At 44.1% G+C, this 24706-nt stretch overlaps 1 long non-coding RNA gene across 1 annotated transcript in view; it reads right to left on the reverse strand.

Moving 5' to 3' along the window:
* Window positions 1–15609: 15609 nt before the first annotated feature.
* Window positions 15610–24706, reverse strand: part of LOC123377556 — a 69090-nt gene continuing 59993 nt past the window's right edge. The window contains exon 3 of the long non-coding RNA XR_006582240.1: window positions 15610–16018. This is a non-coding gene — a long non-coding RNA (uncharacterized LOC123377556). The remainder of the gene's footprint in view (window positions 16019–24706) is intronic.

Consider the following 24706-nt stretch of genomic DNA (forward strand, 5'->3'; position numbering starts at 1 on the left):
ATTTTAAATATAATACCATGGTAAACACACTGTTGCCTCTGTTCCAGCAGCAAAAAACTGATTATCTTTGACTTTTAAAGTAGATATTTCTGTTCATTGGAGAGCAATACTCGCAATCTTTTTCAACAACTGGTTTATCATCTCGCTCTAAACTGACAGATCACTTGTGCCAAAAGTTTGACATCCTCTCTTATACATAAAGGACTTACCTTCCAGTAACAGAACACTTTGAACCAGATGTGCAAAAACAAGATCATGGTGCCTGTAAAACAGAACAAGTTTAATATAACCAACAGCAGGAGGAAATTCCACTTGTCTCATGAATAAAATAATTTTATAAAATGAAATTATGAAAAAGTTACCCTTTGCAGAAAGTATTGAAATGGAGGAGTTGGGAAGACTAGGTAAATTATGAAATATTTATTATTATATTTAATCTCATATAAAAAACAAAATTCAGGCATCCTGTAAAGTCCACAATAGAAAGCATCCAGTTATGCTTTCTAGAAGTAGGAGTTTCCTTTGGTTTCAACTGAGGACATCAGTTTTGAGATTTTCCTCTTCCTACAAAGGAGAAAATTAAATGATGGATGTTTGCTGTCATGTAAATAAAGCAAGTATATTAGGTACAGGTGACCAAAGGGTAGGAAATGTATGCAGGGCCGCCCGGGGGGTGCAAGTGGGGCAATTTGCCCTAGGCCCCCACGAGAGTTTTTCAGGGCCCCTGAAGCGGGGTCCTTCACTTGCTCCGGGGGCTCCAGAAAACTCTCGCAGGGCCTGGACCCCTGGACCTTCTTCCACTCCGGGTCTTCGGTGGCAATTTGGTGGTGGGGAATCTTCCGCCCCGGAGCAGAAGGACCCCTCACCACCGAATTGCCGCCGAAGTGGGACCCGCTGCTGAAGTGCCGGGTCTTCGGCGGCAATTCGGCAGCGGGGGGTCCCTGCCGCGGGTCTTCAAGGCACTTCGGCGGCGGGTCCCGGAGCGGAAGGACGCCCCCGCCGCCGAATTACTGCCGAAGCAGGGGCCCCCCGCCGCCGAAGACCCCAGGCCCCCTGAATCCTTTGGGCAGCCCTGAATGTATGTACCTACTCTGCCTCTCTTGATATTACACTCAGCTGGGGAAAAGTAAGATGTCATAATTCCCTTCAAATACACAGAATTACCCCTTCTTAAAATCAAAGATGATCTGTTTTTATATGTCTAGGAATAATTCAATGATATTTTCCTGAAGTTGGGCAGCACTGCTTCCCACTAACTGAGTTTTGCAGTTGCCAACTTGTCCTGGCCCTCATCTGAGGTTCTAGTGTGAGGTTTCATAAAGGTTCCATTCCCATATGAGTAGACACTGTGCATGTGTCACATCACATCCCTCAGTGCTGCAGATGCAGCAATCTCTCTGACAGATTGGGCCCCAAAATTACACGTTTCTGAGACTGACTTTCTCCTGAGGGATTTATTCCAAGCCCTGACAGTCTTGCTGGGACCTACAGCTGGAGATGGCTGAACTAATCATAGCAAAGAGATTATTTGACAAATTTAATGAATTTCAGTCCATACAATTATCAGGGATATTTTTCTTCATTTTTGCCCAGTTTATAAAAATGATTGACTAATTAGTAAATTATTAAGAGAGGGATGAATATCTCTTCTGGTCTGTGGAAACAGGCAGTCTGGATAGATTGGTATATTCATAATAATATAGCCATCAACAAAAAAACCCAAAGAAATAAGCCAGTTCTGAGATGTTTTGGCTGATTCTATATAGCAATTGTGTGTTATTGTTCTGAATTCTAGGAAATAGCATGGTGCAAACTCCCAGCAAGAGTACTTGTGTTTTTATTTCATTTCTATCTACATAGGCTGAAACATAACAGTGTGAAGGGAAAGAGGGATATTATTCAGCTGACAAGGTAGAAGGCGGCTTAGAGCAGTATGTTTCCTTGTTTATTTCAGATTCCTGGGTTAGATCTGAACTCACAGTGCCTATACAGTGCTCACATTACTTGCTCAGAACAAGCCCATGGAACCACCCTGGTACCCTGCTAAGTAAGAATCAGCAGAGTACATGGTTTTTTCTCTCTTCCCTATAGCTCCCAACACGCTTTGCCTCATCAGAAACATCCCATTGTCCCCAATGACAGGTGTATGTTTTTTTGCATTGAAGATGTTGCCAACCTAGGTCCTGTGGTACGTAAGCAGAAGGAGTGGCTTATGGATGAGTTTCAGCTAGAAATCCAAAGGTTCTTTGTGTGTTTAAATCAATAATATTACACAAATAGAACTAGGTAGCTCTAAGATGTCTGCCAGTAGCTTAAAGAGGAGTAGCTCAACTACTAATAAATGCAGAAATGAAGTCCCCATGTGATGGGGTTTACAGACCCCACACAAAGACTAAAGGAGTCCAGGAGCAGTACTGGGCTAAGACGTCCCCACCTCAGCAGCTGTGGAGCTTGCTCCAAATTTGATCCTAATGGGACTCTGATAGCCAAGTTGGGGAAGGAGCAAGTATATGAGGGAAAGACTGTCCAAAGGTTGGAAACCAGTTTTCAGCTCCTGAGGACAGAACAATCCACAGGAGAAGGGTTTAGACTGTGGGTAAGACCCCAGCCAGGAGGGCAGGGCCCTGACTCTTCCCTCTATCTATTGAGAGAATATAACTGGACACTGGGAGGAAATCTGGGAAATACTTATTTAACCAACTGAGCTGCTGAGACTGATTGGGAACTCCCCACTGTGGGGGAAAGGGGCTGTGACCACACCCCAAACAGCAAAGAGTGAGGGAAGGTAGACATGGCCCATGGGAAGCTGGTCAGGTACACAAGGAAGACACAACTAAGGCACTCTATGCCTCTCCCCCTTTGGCCCTGGGCTGGGAGCTGATGGAGAAAGAGGACCTGGGTCCCCCTCCCTTCCTTCCTTCCCCCTCATGCCAGCTGGGAGAACCCGGAACCACTTAAATGATGGACCACTGCTTGACCACTAGGCCTCTACTCTTCTACAGTTTAGGTTGATATATAATAGGATTTTCAAAAGCACTCAGGGAGGCATTGACAAGGGGCACTTAGGTGCCTATCTGCCACTTCAGGCATCTAAGTCCAAAATTTAGTTCCTCAAAACCTCCATTCAGTCTCCATCTAGCCCTTTAGGCACCAAAGTTTCCACTGGTAAAGTCCCCTATGCGCCTAAATTTTCAGGGCAACTGCACCTGTATTTCCCCTTAGTGGCCCTGCAAGGGCTCCCACTCTCAGGCTTCCAGCCCCCTAGCTGTTGCCTGTCTTGGGAGGAGACCTGTGTCTCTCTCCCTTCTGTTTAGCCTAGTATTTCCAGGCTAACCAGTTCCCCGCCTGCACTCTGTTATTCCCAGCAAAAGATAGTCTACCTAAGCAAGCCTGCTTGCTTTTTCTTCAGAGACTAATAACACTGTAGTTGCCCACCGTTACAAGCTACCACACAGTTCTTTCTAAGCAAGCATATTTTATTCTTAAGGAAAAAGCATTTCGGAGAAAACATATTAAAAACATTTAAAGAACCTACATGCATGCTAATAAGTTTGCCAGAGACCAACCCCCACCACATCTCTACAAGGGATCCGGGCAGTGTCAGTCCATCCAACCCTTCCCTAAGGATTAGGGCCTTCCAGGGACCAGAGATCTTGGCCAACTGCTGGATCAGAACAAAGCCCCTGAGCCTGTTTAAAACCAGGCTATTTATCCAAAAATCTTTTCTTTGGCTGTTGGTCCCTGGGGATTTAGTTGAAACTAGTCTATGTGAATCTCTCCAGGTGGTGGCTTCAAAGGGCTGATAAGCAGAGGAATTGTATTAGCATCCCCTACTCCTAGAGAAGTTACATACAATCACAATAACATATAAACAATTGCATTTTAATACAGTGGACCCCAGAGGTATTAAACTTAATTCAGTAAGGTTTAACTGAATTTAGTAGGTTTGTCTAGGATATTATTATATCTGTAACACCTAAATTTCTGCAACTGGGCATGTGCACAGCCACCTCAGTCCTAATAGCACCAAGCACTCAGCCCCTAGTTCACAACTAAGCCCCAGTGGGATTCACAAACTAGGCATTTCCCCCACCTGCCCCTCTTGCCTGCAGGGGCCACTGCAGTAGGTGTGCTCAGAGACCACCTTAGAGCAGGTCTATTGAATCAGGTCCCACACAAAACAAGAGGAGGTGGTGCCACATCCTTATAGCCAATAGACCAGTGGTTAGAGCACTCACCCAGCATATGAGAGAGCTAGATTCAAATACTCACTCTACCTGATGTAAAATAGGGACTTGAACCATTAGGCCTGGGTAATATGGGATGAATCTCTCCTGTTGAAGCTGTTCCATGCCATATAAAATACTTAACTAGCCATTGCAGAATCTCTCTGAGAGAGATTGATTCTGTAGTCCAGTGGTTAGGGCTGGCTTATGTTAGGATAGGAGAGACATAGGGAAGGACAGGAGAGAGGTCCTGGATGCCAAATTTAGGCTGCTAGGTAAGAGATTGAAGTCCAGGACCTCCATGGTAGCATTCTCTGAAATGCTTCCAGTACCACTCACAGGGCAAGTTAGACAGGTAGAACTGCAGGGTCTCAATGTGTGGCTGAGACATTGGTGTAAGGAGGAGGGGGTTTAGATTTATTAGGAACTGGGGAAACTTTTGGGAAATGGGGAATCTATACAGGAAGGATGGGCTCCACCTAAACCAAAATGGAATCAGATTGCTGGCACTTAAAATTAAAAAGGTCATAGAGCAGTTTTTAAACTAAGGGCTGAGGGAAAGCCGACTGGTGCGGAGAAGCACATGGTTCGGACAGAGACATCCCTTACGGGAGGATCTATTAATGGAGATTCTCTATGTCCTATATGGAGGAGAGGATGGAAGATGATAAAATACAGGTAGAATCTAACGAGAAAGAGTTAAATGAAAAAAAAGTCCCATTCAATTACATCATGTAATGGGAGACAGCTAAAAAATGACAAGTTTTTAAAGTGCTTATACACCAATGCTAGAAGTCTAAATATTAAGATGGAACAAGAGTGTCTCCTATTTCATGGGGATATTGATATAATAGGCATTACAGAAAAATGGTGGAATGAGGATAATCAATGGGACACAGTAATACCAGGGTACAAAATATATTGAAAGGACAGAACAGGTCGTGCTGGTGGGGGAGTGGCACTATATGTGAAAGAAAGCATATAATCAAATTAAGTAAAAATCTTAAATGAACCAAACTGTACCATAGAATCTCTATGGATAGTAATTCCATGTTCTAACATTACCGCTCACCTGACCAGGATGGTGATAGTGACTGTGAAATAATCAGGAAGATTAGAGAGGCTATTAAAATAAAAACTCAATAATAATGGGGGATTTCAGCTATCCCCATATTGATTGGGTACATGTCACCTCAGGACGGGATGCAGAGATAAAGTTTCTTGACACCTTAAATGACTGCTTCTTGGAGCAGCGAGGCCTGGAACACAGAAGAGAAGAGGCAATTCTTGATGTAGTTCTAAGGGGAGCACATAAGAACATAAGAACGGCTGTACTGGGTCAGACCAAAGGTCCATCTTGTCCAGTATCTGTCTACCAACACTGGCCAATGGCAGGTGCCCCAGAGGGAGTGAACCTAACAGGCAATGATCACGTGATCTGTCTCCTGCCATCCATCTCCATCCTCTGACAAACAGAGGCTAGGGACATCATTCCTTACCCATCCTGGCTAATAGCCATTTATGGACTTAACCACCATGAATTTATCCAGTTCTCTTTTAAACGCTATTATAGTCCTAGCCTTCACAACCTCCTCAGGAAAGGAGTTCCACAAGTTGACTGTGCGCTGCGTGAAGAAGAACTTCCTTTTATTTGTTTTAAACCTGCTGCCTATTAATTTCATTTGGTAACCCCTAGTTCTTGTATTATGGGAATAAGTAAATAACTTTTCCTTATCCACTTTCGCCACATCACTCATGATTTTATATACCTCTATCATATCCCCCCTTAGTCTCCTCTTTTCCAAGCTGAAGAGTCCTAGCCTCTTTAATCTTTCCTCATATGGGACCCTCTCCAAACCCCTAATCATTTTAGTTGCCCTTTTCTGAACCTTTTCTAGTGCCAGTATCTGGTCCAAGTGGTGAATATAGCTGGACCAGTTGGTAATCAAGACCATAATATAATTAAATTTAACATTCCTGTGGCAGGGAAAACACCACAGCGGCCCAACACTGTAGCATTTAATTTCAGAAAGGGGGACTACACAAAAATGAGGAGGTTAGTTAAACAGAAATTAAAAGATACAGCACCAAAAGTGAAATCCCTGCAAGCTGCATGGGAACTTTTTAAAGACACCATAATAGAGGCTCAAATTAAATGTATACCCCAAATTAAAAAACATAGTAAGAGAACCAAAAAAGTACCACCATGGCTAAACAACAAAATAAAATAAACAGTGAGAGGCAAAAAGGCATCCTTTAAAAAGTGAAAGTTAAATCCTAGTGAGAAAAATAGAAAAGAGCATAAACTCTGGCAAATTAAGTGTAAAAATATAATTAGGAAGGCCAACAAAGAATTTGAAGAACAGCTAGCCAAAACTCAAAAAGTAATAGCAAAAAAAAATTAAGTACATCAGAAGCAGGAAGCCTGCTAAACAAATCAGTGGGGGCACTGGATGATCAAGATGCTAAAGGAGCATTCAAGGACAATAAGGCCATTGTGGAGAAACTAAATTATTTGCATCGGTCTTCACGGCTGAGGATGTGAGGGAGATTCTCAAACCTGAGCCATTCATTTAGGTGATAAATCTGAGAACTGTTCCAGATTGTGGTATCATTAGAGGATGTTTTGGAACAAATTGGTGAACTAAAAAGTAATAAGTCACCAGGACCAGATGGCATTCACCCAAGAGTTCTGAAGGAACTCAAATGTGAATTTGCAGCACTACTAACTGTAGTCTAAACAACGAGAAGTCTCTGTGGCACCTTAGAGACTAACAAATTTATTTGGGCATAAGCTTTCATGGGCTAAAACCAACTTCATAAGATGCATGGAGTGGAAAATACAGTAGACAGGTATAAATACACAGCTCATGAAAAGATGGGAGTTGCCTAACCATGTGGGGGGGGGGGTCAGTGCTAATGAGCCAATTCAATTAAGGTCGAAGTAGGCTATTCTCAATGGTTGACAAGAAGGGGTGAATACCAAGGGAGGAAAAATCACTTTTGTAGTGCTAATGAGGCCAACATAATCCAGGTGGCCCATTTCAAACAGTTGACAAGAAGGTGTGAGTATCAGCAGGGGGAAATTAATTAATGTAGTGACCCATTCACTCCCACTCTTTATTCAGGCCTAATTTGATGGTGTCCAGTTTGCAAATTAATTCCACTTCCGCAGTTTCTCATTGGAGTCTGTTTTTGAAGTTTTTTTGTTGAAGAATTGCCACTTTTAAGTCTGTTATTGAATGTCCAGGGAGATTGAAGTGTTCTCCTACTAGTTTTTTAATGTTATAATTCTTGATGTCTGATTTGTGTTCATTTATTCTTTTGCGTAGAGACTGTCCAGTTTGGCCAATGTATATGGCAGAGGGGCATTGCTGGCACATGATGGCATATATCACAATGGTAGATGTACAGGTGAACGAACCCCTGATGGTGTGGCTGATGTGGTTAGGTCCTATGATGGTGTCCCTTGAATAGATATGCGGACAGAGTTGGCACCGGGGTTTGTTTCAGGGATTGGTTCCCGGGTTAGTGTTTTTGTTGTGTGGTGTGTAGTTGCTGGTGAGTATTTGCTTCAGGTTGGGGGGCTGTCTGTAAGCCAGGACTGGCCTGTCTCCCAAGGTCTGTGAGAGTGAGGGATCGTCCTTCAGGATAGGTTGTAGAGTCTTGATGATGTGCTGGAGAGGTTTTAGTTGGGGTCTGTAGGTGATGGCTAGTGGCGTTCTGTTACTTTCCTTGTAGGTGACTTCTGGATACCCTTCTGGCTCTGTCAATCTGTGTCTTCACTTCACCAGGTGGGTATTGTAGATATGTATGTGTACGCTTGATAGAGATCCTGTAGGTGTTTGTCTCTGTCTGAAAGATTGCAGCAAATGCGGTTGTACTGACCACTATACTTACCTACATGCCTCCAGCTTTCATCCAGACCACATCACACGATCCATTGTCTATAGCCAAGCACTAAGAGAAAACTCAACAAAGAAAGTAACAGAATGCCACTACTCGTAACCTACAGCTCTGCAACTGGACAGTGGCGAGTGGCAGAGTGGGATACATACCCATGATGCACTGAACTCTGCAGCAAAACATGCACTCCTGGTGAGTACACACACCACCAATACCAGGAGCCAAGTATGCACACACCGGTGATGTACTAACTGCAGAGGCTGTGTGCTGATGTAACTTGAGTTAACATAAGTTTGTAGTGTAGACATGGCCTTACACTGCACTTACAGTAACTATATCTCTGGCCCACAGAAATAGTCGATTTTTAGCTAGTTACATTGCTAACTTGCTGGGGTAGGAGTTAAACTGGATGTTTGTGGGAGGGGAAATCATAACTCTAGCCTCAGTATTGTGAAAAGCCTGTTCCAAATAAATGAACCACTCAGAGAGAATAGGGTGCTTCTATAAATTATCTTGACATTTCACGTATGGGAAAAAGTCTGATAATTACCTTCATTGTCACAGAGGCAGGAAGGACCAGAAATGCCAAAAGGATGATGTGAATGTCTTCTGAACTCTTCTTTCTAGTTTAACCCCTTAATTTAGCCCACTTCACTCCTGATCTTTTCAGCCATAATTGTAACCAACTGTGACGGAGTCCACTTACCCCACACTAGTCCAGAGGGTTAAGCCCCAGGTATTGACAGTGGAAGTCCTGCTCCCCTGGCTAGACTGGGCATGCTCCAAGTGCTCTAGTAGTATAAAGGGAGGGAGACCAGCTCATTCGGGGTTGGAGGCTGCAGGGGAAGGACCTGCCTGGGAAGCTCCTGGGGAGGGCCAGCCACAGCCTCTGACTGCGCCGGGAATCGAAGCTGTCCACGGCCCACCAGCACCCTGGTGACAGGAGGAAACCCTGGAGACGACTGGCCCAGCCAACCACAGAGGACCCAACATCTCATGGGAAACCCCAACACAGACTCTGGTAGGAAGTGACTCAGGAAGGGTGAAGGAGTGGTACCTCCCGCCCAGGGAAGCTCAGCGTGTTTCGGTAGGACAGTGACAAGCTGCTACACCACTGTTAGGACCCTGGGTTGGGGCCTGGTGGAGTCAAGTGGGCCCAGGCCCCCCTACCGGGGCTGCCACACCCCAACGCTAGAGACTCTGGCCACTAGGCCACACTACCCTATGCCAAAGGGTTGCTTTATGGATTTTGGCCATCAGGCCCCACTGCCCTGTAGCAAAGGTCGGCTCCTTAGACTCGGGTCGTGAGACCACGCTGCCTGGCACCGAAGGGTGGCTTTATAGACTCTGGCCACTAGGCCACCCTGCCCGGCACCGAAGGGTAGCACTACAGACTCTGGCCGCTAGGCCATGCTGCCCTGCACCGAAGGGTGGCGCTATAGACTCTGGCCACTAGGCCACGCTACCCTGCACCGAAGGGTGGTGCTATAAACTCTGGCCGCTAGGTCACGCTGCCCTGCACTGAAGGGCGGCTTTACAGACTGTGACCAATAGCCCATGCTGCCCTGACTCTAGGGGCGTGGATTGTCACACCAACCTTTTGTCAAGGAACAACTGATATTTCCTTTTTACTTGTGACATGAAATACCATCACCTGATGCTGCCAAGCTCACGACATTGAAGACCTTCAAATTGTCACCTTTATGTATGACTTGCTCATGTGAGTCAGCTCAGAAAAAATGATGAATTCTTATCCCCAATGATATGTAATCTAATAAATAGAGAAATAGAAGAAAAAAATCTCCTTTTATACCTGCATGCAATTTGAATGCGTGTTAGTATGTCCAGTATGAGGAAGAATTTGGATGAATGCCCTATGTGAAGAAGAATGTGGATTAAAAGCCAAGCTAGTCAACTAACTCTGGTATCATATCAATGGGTTAACTTGGATAAACAATTTATATATATTCACATCACTTCAAGCTGTGGGGTACATCAGCTGAGTGAATAAATTTGCCTTTTTTTTTTGTTTTGGCTCATCAGTAAATCTAGTACAAATTCCGATAGTATACCGGTAAGATTTATATTACTTCAACAGACAGAGATTATTACTGATGCCAAGAAGACTGATTTTTCTGCTGATTTGATTAGGAGTATGGCTATAGAAAGCTGCATTTTAATATGCAAGAACATTGAAGTCCCCTGGAAACAATCATAACGGAATTTCTCAGTTGGACCTACCAGCCAGCAGACCAGTTGTTGCTCTTTCCTACTGCATCTATTAGACGAATCATACAAATTCTTTAACCAACCATTCCATGTGTGCTAGGAAATGGGCCTTCCAATTTAACCAGGGAAATGTCAATTCAAGGCTAGAGGGGCTGGCGCTAATAAGGTTAATGAATAGAAGGTCTGAAAAGCAACAGATGGGCCTAGCAGAGCGAGACCCTTAATGGCATTTATAATGCCTAGGGTCAACTGCACTTTATCTTCATTTTTTCCTCATTTAAAATATTCCAATGGAATAATAAAGTAAGTTTAAATTTTCCCTACAGGGAAATGAAATTTTATGCTGCACTGTTTATTGAATGTCAATGTGCTTGCTTATAAGCAGGGGACTGATGCATAATGTTAGTACTGTAGTTGTTGCCTATCTGTGTTTGCATGTGCAGAGGAATCTTTCTTTTATATAATTTAAAATAGCACTTTGCTTTTATCAAATGCCACTGCAGAATGCCATTGTCTTCGCTACAGTTGTATTACACAGGAGGTCAAATTCCAGACATGGGCCACACTTAGGAACACATCTACAGTGTTGAGGCTGGAAGGAGAAATTTATCAGGGTGCAATTGTACCTCACTTCTAGCTTCCCAAAAGCTGCAGAGTTCACACGGTTCTGCAACCAGGGCCGGCTCCAGGTTTTCTGCTGCCCCAAGCAGCGGGAACAAGGGGGCGTGCGGGGAAAAGCGATCGGTGACATGTCGGCGGCAGCTCGATCACACCACTCCAATCATTGGTGGCAATTCGGCAGTGGGTCCTTCACTCCCTCTCCTCCTCTTCGGCGACACTTTGGCGGCAGCTCAAAGAGGAAGAGAGGGACTGAGGGCCCTGCTGCCGAATTCCCGCTGAAGGCCTGAACGTGCCGCCCCTTTTTATTGGCTGCCCCAAACATCTGCTTCCTAAACTGGTGCCTGGAGCTGGCCCTGTCTGCAACAACAAAAGAAGGCATTTCAAAGATGTAATCCATGGGTTTTAACATGTACTTTCACTTACCTGGCTGCCCTGTGTCTCAAACGGAATAGTCATGCTGCAGGAATAAACTGTGCAAGAGGCAGTGTGGAAGGTTGCTGGTTTGAAGCTAGGCTCACAGGAATGCTGAAGTGATGTTAACATGAATCTGGGTTTTGTGCTAAATAGGTTTATGGCCTAAATTTAGCCTCGGAGCTCCAGGATCTAGTAGCTATTAAAATCAAATAGTGAAACATAACTTTGAGAGAGTTTAAAACTGACATTCTTTTTTTAATGAAAAATGATCATACTGGGCTAAAATGTTGCATTATTTAGGCTGCATCTCAATAAGATGAGCTTAGATGAAATATATGGGGCCAAATTAGTTTTACCCGTGTAACTCAATCACATACAATGAGACTGTATGGAAGTATCTGAGAGAAGAATTTGGGCAATGGATTTATATGTGGGTGAGATTTTCTAAAGTGGCCCCATGTTTGGCTATTTATGTTCCCATATGTCAGTGGTAAAACTCCTATTGAATTTTACCCATTAATGGGGGCAGAGCTAGTCTAGAGCCAGGTTCACAAGGGGGACTTAAGTTGAGCATTATAGTACCCAACTTTTAGGCATCCTGATGTAAAGTGGAATTCACAACATAAGAACATAAGAATGGCCCTACTGGGTCAGACAAAAGTCCATCTAGCCTAGTATCCTGTCTCTGACAGTGGCCAATGCCAGGTGCCCCAGTGGGAATGAACAGAACAGATAATCATTAAGTAATCCATTCCCTGTTGCTCATTCCCAGCTTCTGGCAAACAGAGGCTAGGGACACAATCTCTGCCCATCCTGGCTAATAGCCATTGATGGACCTATCCTCTGTGAATTTATCTAGTTCTTTTTTAAACCCTATTATAGTCTTGGCCTTCACAGCATCCCCTGGCAAAGAGTTCCACAGGTTGACTGTGCATTGTGTGAAAAAAAAATCTCCTTTTGTTTGTTTTAAATTTGCTGTCTATTAATTTTATTGGTGACTCCAGGTTCTTGTGTTATGAGAAGGAGTAAATAACACTTCCTTATTTACTTTCTCCACAGCAGTTATGATTTTATAGTCCTCAATCATATCCCCTCTTAGTTGTCTCTTTTCCAAGCTAAAAAGTCCCAGTCTTATTAATCTCTCCTCATACAGAAACTGTTCCATACCCCAATCATTTTTGTTGCCCTTTTCTGAACATTTTCCAATTCCAATATATCTTTTTTGAGATAGGGCGACCACATCTGCACACAGTATTTAAGATGTGGGCATACCATGGATTTATATAGAGCAGGGATCAGCAACCTTTGGCATATGACCCGCCAGGGTAAGTACCCTGGTGGGCCGGGCCAGTTTGTTTACCTGACACATCTGCAGGTTTGACCGATTATGGCTCCCACTGGCTGTGGTTCACCACTCCAGCCCAATGGGGGCAGCAGTGGCCAGCACATCCCTTGGCCCATGCTGCTTCCTGCAGCCCCCATTGGCCTGGAGTGGTGAACCGCGGCCAGTGGGAGCCGCAATCGGCCAAACCTGCGGATGTGGCAGGTAAACAAACTGGCCTGGCCTGCCATGGTGCTTACCCTGGTGTGCCATGTGCCAAAGGTTGCTGATCTCTGATATAGAGGTAATATGATATTTTTGGTCTTATTATCATCTATCCCTTTCTTAATGATTCCCAACATTCTGTTTGCTTTTTTGACTGTTGCTGCACATTGAGTGGATTTTTTCAGACCATTATCCACAATGACTCCAACATCTCTTTCTTGAGTGGTAACAGCTAATTTATATATGGATATATATAAATAGAACTGGAAGGGACCCTGAAAGGTTATTGAATTGAGTCCAGCCCCCTGCCTTCACTAGCAGGACCAGGTACTGATTTTGCCCCAGATCCCTAAGTGGCCCCCTCAAGGATTGAATTAACAACCTGGGTTTAGTAGGCCAATGCTCAAACCACTGAGTTATCCTTCCCCCGCATTTAGACCCCATCATTTTATATGTATAGTTGGGATTATGTTTCCCAATGTGCATTACTTTGCATTTATCAACACTTAATTTCATCAGCGATTTTGTTGCACAGTCACCCAGTTTTGTGAGATCTTTTTGTAGCTCTTCGCAGTGTGCCTGGGACTTAACTATCTTGAGTAGTTTTGTATCATCTGCAAATTTTGCCACCTCACTGTTTACCCCTTTTTCCAGATCATTTCTGAATATGTTGAATAGGACTGGGCCCAGTACAGACCCCTGGGGGACACCACTATTTACCTCCCTCCATTCTGAAAACTGATCATTTATTCCTACCCTTTGTTTCCTAACTTTTAACCAGTTACCAATCCATGAGAAGACCTTCCCTCTTAGCCCATGACAGCTTACTTTGCTTCAGAGCCTTCAAAGGCTCTCTGAAAATATAACTACACTATGTCCACTGGATCCCCCTTGTCCACATTCTTGTTGACCCCATCAATGAATTCTAGCAGATTGGTGAGGCATGATTTCCCTTTACGAAAACCATGTTGACTCTTCCCCAACAAGTTATGTTAAACTATGTGTCTGACAATTGTTTTTTACTATAATTTCAACCAGTTTGCCTGGTACTGAAGTCAGGCTTACCAGCCTGTAATTGCCGGGATCACCTCTGGAGCCCTTTTTAAAAATTGGTGTCACATTAGCAATCTCCAGTCATTTGGTACAGAAGCTGATTTAAATGATAGGTTACAGACCACAGTTACCAGAGTGGTAGCCGTGTTAGTCTGTATCAGCAAAAACAACTAGGCGTCCTTGTGGCACCTTAGAGACTAACAAATGTATTTGGGCATAAGCTTTCGTGGGCTAAAACCCACTTCATCAGATGCATGGAGTGGAAAATACAGTAGGGAGGTATAAATACACAGCACATGAAAAGATGGGAGTTGCCTGACCAAGTGAGGGGGTCAGTGCTAACCATCCAGGATAGGGCTGAGATGACTCAAGTAGGGGTAAGGTGAGGGCATGGGGTCAACTTCCCAATTTGCAACTGTCTCCATCCTGTAATGCCATCTATAGTATATCCCATAATTTTTGTGCCTTTTTTTCCCAAATCCCACAAACTAGTGTGGCCCCCCCTCATTGACAGAAACATGGAGCCTGCACAGCTTAGCTCTATTGTCATGTGCATTGCAAGCACTGGGCGCACAGTCCTGGAATATTTGCAGAGCTGTGAGAAGAACTAAATGAGTGGGGAACATGACAACTTCTTGGAGGACAGATTGCTGGGGGATATAGCGAGAACCAATTCAAGGTTGTTGATGGTGTTCACAGAGCAGCTGCAGGTGGAGGAGTGCCACTTTGGGGCCCAAGAAACAAGTACTGAGTGGTGGGATTGCATCATAATGCAGACTTGGGATGATGAGCAGTGGCTGAAGAACTTATGGATTCACAAGGCCACAATCCTGGATCTGCGCGCTGAGCTCACACCTGCCTTCCAGCACAGGGACACCAAAATGAGAGCTGACTCCCTGAGTTGTATAGCTCCACATTGAGCTCTTCTGAGAGCCCTTTTATCTGGCTGTTCACATTCAGCAGACAGAGGCCCTACCTTCGCCCTCCACCCCGGTGGAAGCTTTCCCCGCTTTGCTTCACATATATTATGCAAGACATAGCAGGAAGCTATAACCATTTTTGATATTTTTCTCACTGAGGTCCAATCTTGTACACCTGCAGCTGTTTCGTGAACTATTTTGAAAGACCATTTTAACAGTGAGCCAGAGTAGTGCGTGTTGTTGTTATAGTGTGCTCTATCTTGCCTGCTCTTCTGTCGCCCGGTAGGAATTGTGTGGTTACTGCTGTACAGGTAGAAATTTAATGCATAAAGTCAATGCACCTATTAATTTTGTTTGTGAATGATCCTATGAGTTGAGGGACATTGTGCAGTAATGGATCATTGATTGTTTTCAGAACTATTGAGCGCTCAGCAGCATATGTTGTGAACTAATAAAGATGAGTTATCTTCAAAATAATAGAATTTTATTCTGTAACAAAATCAGTGCATAAATAACCCATGCAGTTTTAAAACAAATACACTAGAAAAAATAACAAAACTTACAAAATTAAGAGAACAGAATTCATGAAGGGGAAAGAACAATCATGTCCATTTTAGCTACACGTACACCAACCATGGGTTTTACAGGTCTGTGTATGTGAAGCTGTGATTGTCCCCTGGTTGGAGTGGTCAGAGTAGTGCAGCAACCTGAGGCCATGTGGAATGTTGGGGGTGGGGTATAGGTAAGCCCCGTTATTGATCTCTCAGTGGGCTGCACAGGGAGGTCAGCCAGGGATTGCTGACCCTGCAGGTCCATCAGAATCTGAAGCATCTGTGTTTGGTGCCTCAGGAGCCACATTATGTCTTGGTGCATCTCCCTCTCCTTTTCCTGATGGGACTCCTGGGCCCTTCTCCTTACCACTCTCCTTCTCCAGGCTGTCCCCAGTATTCATCCTCCAGGCTTTGTGCTCACAGCCTGATGCAGCACTGTCTGCAGGATATCGATGAACATGTCATCCTGAGTCCTCTTCTTTCTCCTCCTTATCTGGCTCAGGCATTTTGTGGGTGTGGAGGAGGAGAGCCTGAAGTCTGCAGGTGCAGCAGCTGAAGATAAAATGCACAGAGGTTCCCGTCATCAGCACATTCACTACAGAAAACATAGTCACCAATTCGGTGAGTATGCCAGAGCTGGAGCACGAGGTGGGGGCTTGAGGAAAGGGGTGAAGTGGGAGTAGGGCTTGGGGCAGAGCGGGGGTTGAGCACCACCCAGGAATTCTCAAAGTCGGCGCCTCTAACAGAAAGTGAAATTTAAGAGGCTTTACTCACTCCCCTTGCTCCCCTGAAGTTTTAAGCACTACATTCTCACTTCTGCTTGGGATTGCTTAGGCATTGTGCCAGTCAATGGACCATCCATGTTGAGTATGGCCCTCAAGGGATTGGGGAAATGAGGAGAGAATTACTTGGCTGCACGATTCTGGTAATATAGCACAATGTCACTGAATACTGGTACCATTTTCCATAGGTGGTGGAGATTCTAGCTGATATCTCACTTCTGGAGGTAACAAAGGCAAAGAGAGCCCAGCTGCCGGGGTCTCTGAAGCCGCCCAGGCCTGTGTAATGCTAGCCTGTTTAAGCAAAGTGCCTGCTGAAGTTATTGCTGAATGGCGTGGGAAAGTGTCCTACCACAGCAGAAGAAATAAGGCAGCCTTCCTGTAATACTCCCTCACTCACCCCGGAGGACGGAGGTCACTGAAGGGCTGGCGGTAGCCAGCCGTCAAGCTTGTAGCAGCTTAACTAGGGCCGGAGCCTGTCTGGGTTCTGGCAGCCGGCAAACAACAGTCTCAAGGGGCTGGCTATAGTCTGGGTGGGGCTCAGGCAGCCAGCAAACAACACAGTCTCAAGGGGCTGGCTATAGTCTGGGTGGGGCTCAGGCAGCCAGCAAACACTACAGCAGGGGTCGGCAACCTTTCAGAAGCGGTGTGCCGAGTCTTCATTTATTCACTCGAATTTAAGGTTTTGCGTGCCAGTAATACATTTTAATGTTTTTAGAAGGTGTCTTTCTATAAGTCTATAATATATAACTAAACTATTCTTGTATGTAAAGTAAATAAGGTTTTTAAAATGTTTAAGAAGCTTCATTTAAAATTAAATTAAAATGCAGAGCCCCCATGACCGGCGGCCAGGACCCAGGTAACGTGAGTGCCACTGAAAATCAGCTCGCATGCAGCCTTCGGCACACATGCCATATGTTGCCTACCCCTGCCCTACAGTCTCCAGGGGCTAGGGCCACTCGTCTTCAGAGCGAGAGCCCCTTGCAGAGGCACGAGGGTCAGCCATCCAGGCAGGGGGACACGGGCCCTCCCTACTCCACTGTGTCCCAGCCCAGGGCCCTGGCAGGGGTGGGATCAGATGCCCCGGGGTCAGTGGGGATCCAACCACAACACGCGGGGGCTCGGGGCTTTGCAGCCAGTGCTCCGGTGGTTGCCCCTGGGCCACTTCCTGCCTCCCCTGTGGTGGGTACCTCTGATGTCCAGTCATCGTCTGGCTCCTCCGGGTAAGCGGTGGCGGGCACCCTGGGCCAGTTGTTGGCCGCATCTGGGGTGATCCGCTCCGTGCTGCTCTGGAACCAGTGGAACGTTCTTCCTCTCTGCAGGCTTCCCCCCAATGGGCTGCGGGTCTGGTCTTTTATACTGCTGGCCATGCCCCTGTCCTTCCAGCAAGGGGGGCAGGGAGGCCTGGGCTCCTCCCTCCAAGGGGCGTGTAATATTCCCTCACTCACCCCAGAGGAGGGAGGTCTGTCTGCCTCACTACACTTCCCTAGACATCTTTGGTAGAAGATCGCAGAGTACCCCATGAAAGTTTCACTGAGATCTCTCAGGAGGATTCAAGGGACATCCCTGTGTACATAAACAAACTGCTCTGCCTGTTCTACCCCACCTAACTCTAGAGGGGAATGAAAAGTGGATAGTGGTTCTACCTCTCTTGCTTGTACCATTATCTCTGCTAGCATGAGTAAAGTAATGAAAAATCACAAGATGTATCCTGCTTCTTGGGGTGGAGGGCATCCTTGTAATTGAAAATGTATCTACACACTTACCCAAGGTTCCTTCTCCTGCATCAAGCTCGCCCATGCTCAACTGGTGGGACTGGCTGGAATGCAATGGAATCAAAAACAGGTTCTAGCTCACTGTGCAGCCTGATCCTCAGATTACCTGTCCCCATACTCCTCCTCTTCCTCATCCACCACCTCCTCCTCCTCACTGTTCACAGCAGGGGGCTATGCTCAGTCTTCTAGGAAGTATTCACAGTGCTGGTGGGGGTGGGCTCTCTGCCAGGTATGGCATGCAGCTCTTTGTAAAAGCAGCAGGTCTGCGGCTTGGCATCAAATTTGATTGTTGTCCTCCCTGGCCTTCTGGTATGCCTGCTGCAACTCCTTGGCTTTCATGGGGCATTGCTGCTGGTCCCTGTCACAGCCCATCTCCTGCATCCCCTGAGCAATCAGCTTGTAAATGTTGACATTTCTGTGGCTAGATCAGAGCTGTGCCTGCACAGCCTCTTCTTCCCAGTGGCCCAGAACATCCAGTATCTCCTGTGCACTGCAGGCAGGGACGCGTCATGGTCACTTGGATAGTTGCACTCAACAATGGAGAGCTGCTAGGTGTGATCACAAAGCCAGGCAATAAAGAAAAGGAATTTCAAAAGGACTTTAAAGGGCAGGGGGTCTTCCAGTATTCATGATCCCTGGGCAATGAAGTTCATAATGGTGACCAGAGCAGTCAGTGAGGGGCATTGTAGGACAGCTTCTGAAGGACAGTTAGAGTTGACGTAACTAATGCAGTGTCTACACTGCACTGATGTAAGTACATCGACTGTGGGTCAAGACCATTCGGGGAGGTGGTGTTACTATGTTCACCTAATGGGGCACTTACAGCAGTGGGAGACCAATTTGAGTGTAGACGCGTGCACAACTAGGTCGACATAAGCTGCCTTGCATCGATCTAGCCATGTAGCATAGACCCGGCATTAGGCAGATTGTATAACCACTCAAATCTATACTTCACCAGGAGACATTAATCAAGTATTTCCATTCTGTTAATCATTATGTGCCTCCTCTAATGAAGTCCTGTGTGACACATAACACCTCCTCCTCCTCTTTCAAATCCCTTCTTCCAGGTTGCAGTGATTCTCCCAACTCCCATAGCAACCTTCTAAATTAAGCACAACAAAAAAATAGATGAATAATAATGGGAAGTTACATGGAACCTGATCCAAAGCCCACTGAAGACAATGGAAAGATTCCCATTGATTTCAGTGGGCTTTAGAACAAGACTACAATGCATACTTCACAAGAGCAGGTATTCTGCTCACCACCTCATTTATCTAAATTTCTCCTTCCCTCTTGATTGATACAGTCACTCCCTGCATTATGTCATGTTTTATTTAGCATTTATGTACTTCTCAGGACAGCTGACATCTTTATTCTCGATAATGAATGGTATTACCTATAAGTGTTAAAAAACAAAATATTAAATAAAGTATTCATAAGTGCTCTTTTAGTACTGATCCAGCAAAGTAGTTTTTACTTTGCATTTCTTCCAATAGTAAGAGCAATACAAATTTGGGTGAGCCCCCAAAGGTTTAGATGCTTATTACCCAAACAATCCGAATGCCCTGAATCTGCTAAATTTGGCAGGCAGTCTTATGAGAAGATCCTGTCCCACAAGATTTCTAGAAATTCTCTCTACTGACTTGAATTAGGAAATTCAGAGGCAACTATTAAAGATAATGTTTAAAAAGAGAGATTAACCAAACTCTTCCAAACCTCCGCAATAAAGGTTTGCTTCAGATGTGATTAGAGAGATGAATGAAGGTTTGGCTTAGTTCTTATTTTATTCAAAATTGCCATCCTTAATTACTAGTCTTTAAGGAGAAATTTTATCCCACTCTAAAACCACTTTATAAAATCTCTCAGAATAAACAGGAGAGAGATGAAAACATGAGGAACTTCCATACCTCACACACAGCCATGTTCAAGTTGGAAAGTTGCTGGCTGGAACACTATCACATTTCCTGATTCTGTTCCATCAGTGCCTACACCCTCCATGAAGGAAATTTTAGAACATAAGAACAGCCATATTGGGTCAGACCAAAGGTCCATCTAGCCCTGTATCCTGTCTTCCAACAGTGACCAATGCCAAGTGCCCCAGAGGGAATGAACAGAATGGGTAATCATCAAGTGATCCATCCCCTGTCACCCATTCCCAGCTTCTGGCAAACAGAGGCTAGAACACCATCCCTGCACATCCTGGCTAATAGCCATTGATGGACCTATTCTCCATGAACTTATCTAGTTCTTTTTTGAACCCTGTTATAATCTTAGCCTTCACAACATCCACTGGCAAGGAGTTCCACAGGTTGACTATGGAATAGTGAGTATTTTGAGATAGCTTTTCAGCTCTTTTGTCCTACTGAGACGGCATATTACTGGACAATAATTAATCAGCCTTTTAAAAAAGAGAAATTTCAGACAAAGAAAAAATATACAAAAAGAAAAATCAATAGCTTCCATTTGGGACTTTCACTATCATCATTTCCCTTATTCTAGAATATGCACCATTTTTCTGTACCCTATAAAGCCTAGTCCCCTATGTCTTGTTTACCAGTTTGGTGGCACAAGATTCCATTCCTCCGTTAATTATTTGTGTTATGGTAGCAATAATAGAGGTCCCAACTGAAATCAAGGTCCCCTTGTTCAAGGCACTGTACATACACACAGAAAGACAAAGAGTGGGAGGGATATAATTATTTCCATTTTATAGATGAAGTATAGATTTTCTTCTTGCCCAGAATTAACTCTTCCATAATACCTTCTTTTCTGGCATATCAGTGCCAAGAACATAACACACAGGTAACCCTCATTAACGCCAGTGAGAATTACACAGGTAGGTATCAAGATGAGAACATTGCATATTCCTTTCCCAGCAATTAGAAAAATAAACAATCTATGTTTTTCTCCCAACAACTCAAAAGAAAACAGCCAACAAACCATGCCTCTGTTTCAGATTGATCATCCATAGAACATTGACTCTACTGATTTACATTCTAGAATGCTAGAATGTAAACATTTTGTTTGGAGCAGGGGAAGATCATCTCTTTCCCAGGGGAATTTAATGCACATTTCTTAAATAATATAACTGGCATATTAGTCAGATGCCAAAGAAACTCTTTTCATCTGGAAAAAGGACAGGGCATGTCTCTTCAATCTTACAGGAATTGAAGAGATGATCTGTCAAGGTTTTAAGTGTGTAGGGAGCAGTTGAATTTGTACAACTGATAGTAAAAAAACAACCCAGTAACAACTGCAAAGGCTTCCTTGTGAACTAAGTTATGTAAATTGAAGAATGCCCTTACTGTCAGCAGGTATATTATTTCAAAGACAGACAACTGTGTTAATCTCCCCTCTGCTTAATCCCTGTCTCTCCACAAATCATCATGTCGACAATTTAAACAGATTTAGATGTGACTGAAATCAAGAAAAGGAGATAGTCTCAGGATGCTAGGGTTGATGCAGGCCTCCAAGAGGTAATTTTGTTTGTGGGAGAGAGAGTAAATCTAACAAATCTAACAAAGCAGCCCTCTGGCCCAGCCCTGAGGATCAAATCCAATTCTACCAAGATACACATTAAGCCCTGTCTATCACAGCTTTGCCCTTGAAAAGTCGAATAATGATGAGATTCACCTCATTTCACTCATCTCTGGAGAGCAAAGAGAAAGGAGACATTTAAAGATCTTGAACTATTGCTCAGAATGAATACTTTTATTGTCTAATTCTGATGATGATTATTGTATGGAAAACAGTTAGGGCAGTTCATCTTTTTAACCACTTGCTGTCCCTTAGGGAATGTGAAATAATCACTTAAATAATAGACAACAGTAGTCAATAATTAGGAAATCCAGGGTCAGTAGAACATAGTAGGTCATGAATTATACATTCTAAGCAAATTATTTATTGCAAACTGCAGCTTTTGTAATTGTCCTTTTAGGTGAAAAGGACTGAAAAGAACCAATTTCCACTAAATGTTGCATGAAAATCATTGCTGAATGTATTCTAAAGAAACCAATATGAAAACTGGAAAAAGCCCCTGTGCAATTTTAAATATTTAGCTTCAGCTATTTACTTTTCTGGTAGGATAAAAGTTAGATTAATTCATTTCCTGGCTGTGCCTGGATTCTGTCAAAAACAGACATTTCAACATTTTAGCACTACTTTTTAGTACTTACTAGTCAAGCTTAGATGAAAGATGTTCTCTTTCAAAAAGGATTACTAGGGTGCTGCTCTTGAAGTTTTTAAAACAGAAGGTCTATCGTTTAATCATTTTAGCTTTAACCCTTATCTGATAAAATTAGCATTTGTGAGGATATGCCTAAAATAACAAAAACAGTGTTCAGAATAATCTTCATTACAAAGAGATTTATAATTATTTAGGTGGTCTGAAGGATCAATTTGCAATTTTGTGTCTTGGAAGAACCTAGAAGATTAATTAGCTAATGTTTGTAATATGCTTTGACGATGAAAAGTTCTAGGAAAGTGCTAAGAATTATTATTGTTATTAGATAACATTATTAACTCCTAGTCACAATTAAAACACTGAAGTAATTTCAGTGAACTAAAGAAAATGCAATTGCTTCAACTCTTTGCGCCAGAAAGTCAAGGCTCAGCTAGTGAGGGGAGAGTGAAAGGGAGCCACAGTCAGTTCTAAGCAAGCACAGGCATTGGGGTAAATTAGAGCGGCCTAAAGCCTGTTCTGTGTTACACTGGCCAGCTATGGCCCCCAGAGGCCATTCACCAGCTGAGGATTGCAAAAGCATAGTGCTGTCTCTCCACCCCTCCTTAGTCCTCACAGGTGCCCTCTGCCAGGTGCTGCAGGGCTGTGGCATATGAACTGGCTATGTCAGGTCTTCCCTCTCCTGCAGACTTTCATCTGCTTTATGCTCCTTTGCAGTACAAGAGAAGCAGAGCTGGGGGACAGGCTTTGGCCACTTTGGAAATGGTGCCACATATGGTCTTTTATCGATAGGTGTATTGAATTTTAAGCCTAATAACAGCCCTCTGAGGAAGGTAAGAATTATCCCCATTTTGGAGATGTGGAAAGTAAAGCACAGAGAGGTTAAGTGACTTGCCCCAGGTCCCTAAGGAAGTCTGTAGAAAATGTGTGTATATATCTCCTGGATTTCTTTTACTCTTAGTTCTGTACTTTAGCCCCAAAACCATCCTTCCCATCTAATAGCAAGAAACAATGAGAATTCAGTAGCTTTTCCTGGCACTCATTTCTGGGGAAGAGGCAAGTACTTAGCTGCTGTGGTAGTTGACTCCCCAATCTATGAGAAAGGTTTACTTGGCAGTAGGTGCCACTTTGCTGAATGAGCATGCTGTTGTTTCCTTCTAGCTCCTTTGGCCACCCATTTTCCAGTTGGCTGTAGGCTGCAGCAGGCATGTTCATGTTGTTTGAGCATGTCTGAGTGTGGATTTTGTCAGCTGCAGATTTATTTAGGCTCATCTATGGGGAGTCGATGACATCTGCTGGAAGCCTCACCAAGGCCATTCCCTAATAGAGCCCAGGTTCAATGTTCCATGTCAGTAGTTTTCAATGTTTGCAAAGAGAGGAAGCTCCAATCTAGTTAATGAGCTTTGAAGCTATAAATGGGAAACCCCAAAGTAGCATAAATGACAATTACATACCCAAAACCATACAATAAGTTGTGAGTGGGGCACTGTGGCAGAAAGCTGTGACCATCTAGCAATTGTTTTGTGAACAAGGTGAAACAGACACATCTTCTCTTAGGAGCAATCTCAGAATTCCAAGTGCACAGGTATGGCTCTAACCGTCAGAGCTGAGGAAGAACACTGGCTGAGTTGTACTGCCTGGAGACGTTCTGACTTTGACCAGCATAATCTCTCTAGAAGTCAGAGGAAAAGTAGAGAAAAGGGGGATCTTTTCAATGGACTAGCCATCACACACCCCACAACTCCAAGCAGCCATGCTTGGTACAGGGAGACTCATATAGAAATGTCCCTCTAGGGTCATTAGCATTACTAGCTATGCTAGTTGCTTTTCCTACAAACACTCCCCAGTGCTGGGTTTATAACTGATTGCTGAGCTGGAGGAGGCACAGTTTAGCTCCCCAAAATGAAAATGGCAAAGAGACTGAACTCTCATCCTTAGGAGCTCCCTCCTCGTCAGGGAGATGTTCATCAGCGGGGTGCGATGGGGAGTCCTGATCCACCACAGTCCACATTGCCATTCATGTTTTGCAAGAATGGACATGTATAGATTAAGGCTCTGGCAAAGAGTAGGGGTCCACCCAAGCAGATTGCCTGGCAGGCTCAGGCGTCTCTCTACCATGGAGCCATGAAGGATTTTGGCCTCTTCTGCAGCTGCTAGGTTGACAACATTTTTGAAGCACTGAATTGACTTAACCAAAAAAAAAACAAAAAAAAAAGCGGTCCAGAAGGTAGAAAATACAGCATAGAAAGACTTGCACAAAGGCAGCTCAATGCACACCCTTACTAAGATGCAGTCAGACCCTCCAAAGGTATATGTCATTACCATTTATTTTTGTCATCAACCATTCCAGTTCAATTTCAAGCATGATATGGAAAGCTAAATAAAGATAGTGGACTGGATTTTGTAGTATTTAACCTTGCAGGTAAATCGCTAATATGAGCATTCTTTCGCACAGACTTCTTTAGGCCAATAGTATCTTCTACATTATCTAAGTGGAACTATATGC

Source organism: Mauremys mutica, chromosome 1 (assembly GCF_020497125.1).
Source record: "Mauremys mutica isolate MM-2020 ecotype Southern chromosome 1, ASM2049712v1, whole genome shotgun sequence".
Taxonomy (NCBI): domain Eukaryota; kingdom Metazoa; phylum Chordata; order Testudines; family Geoemydidae; genus Mauremys; species Mauremys mutica.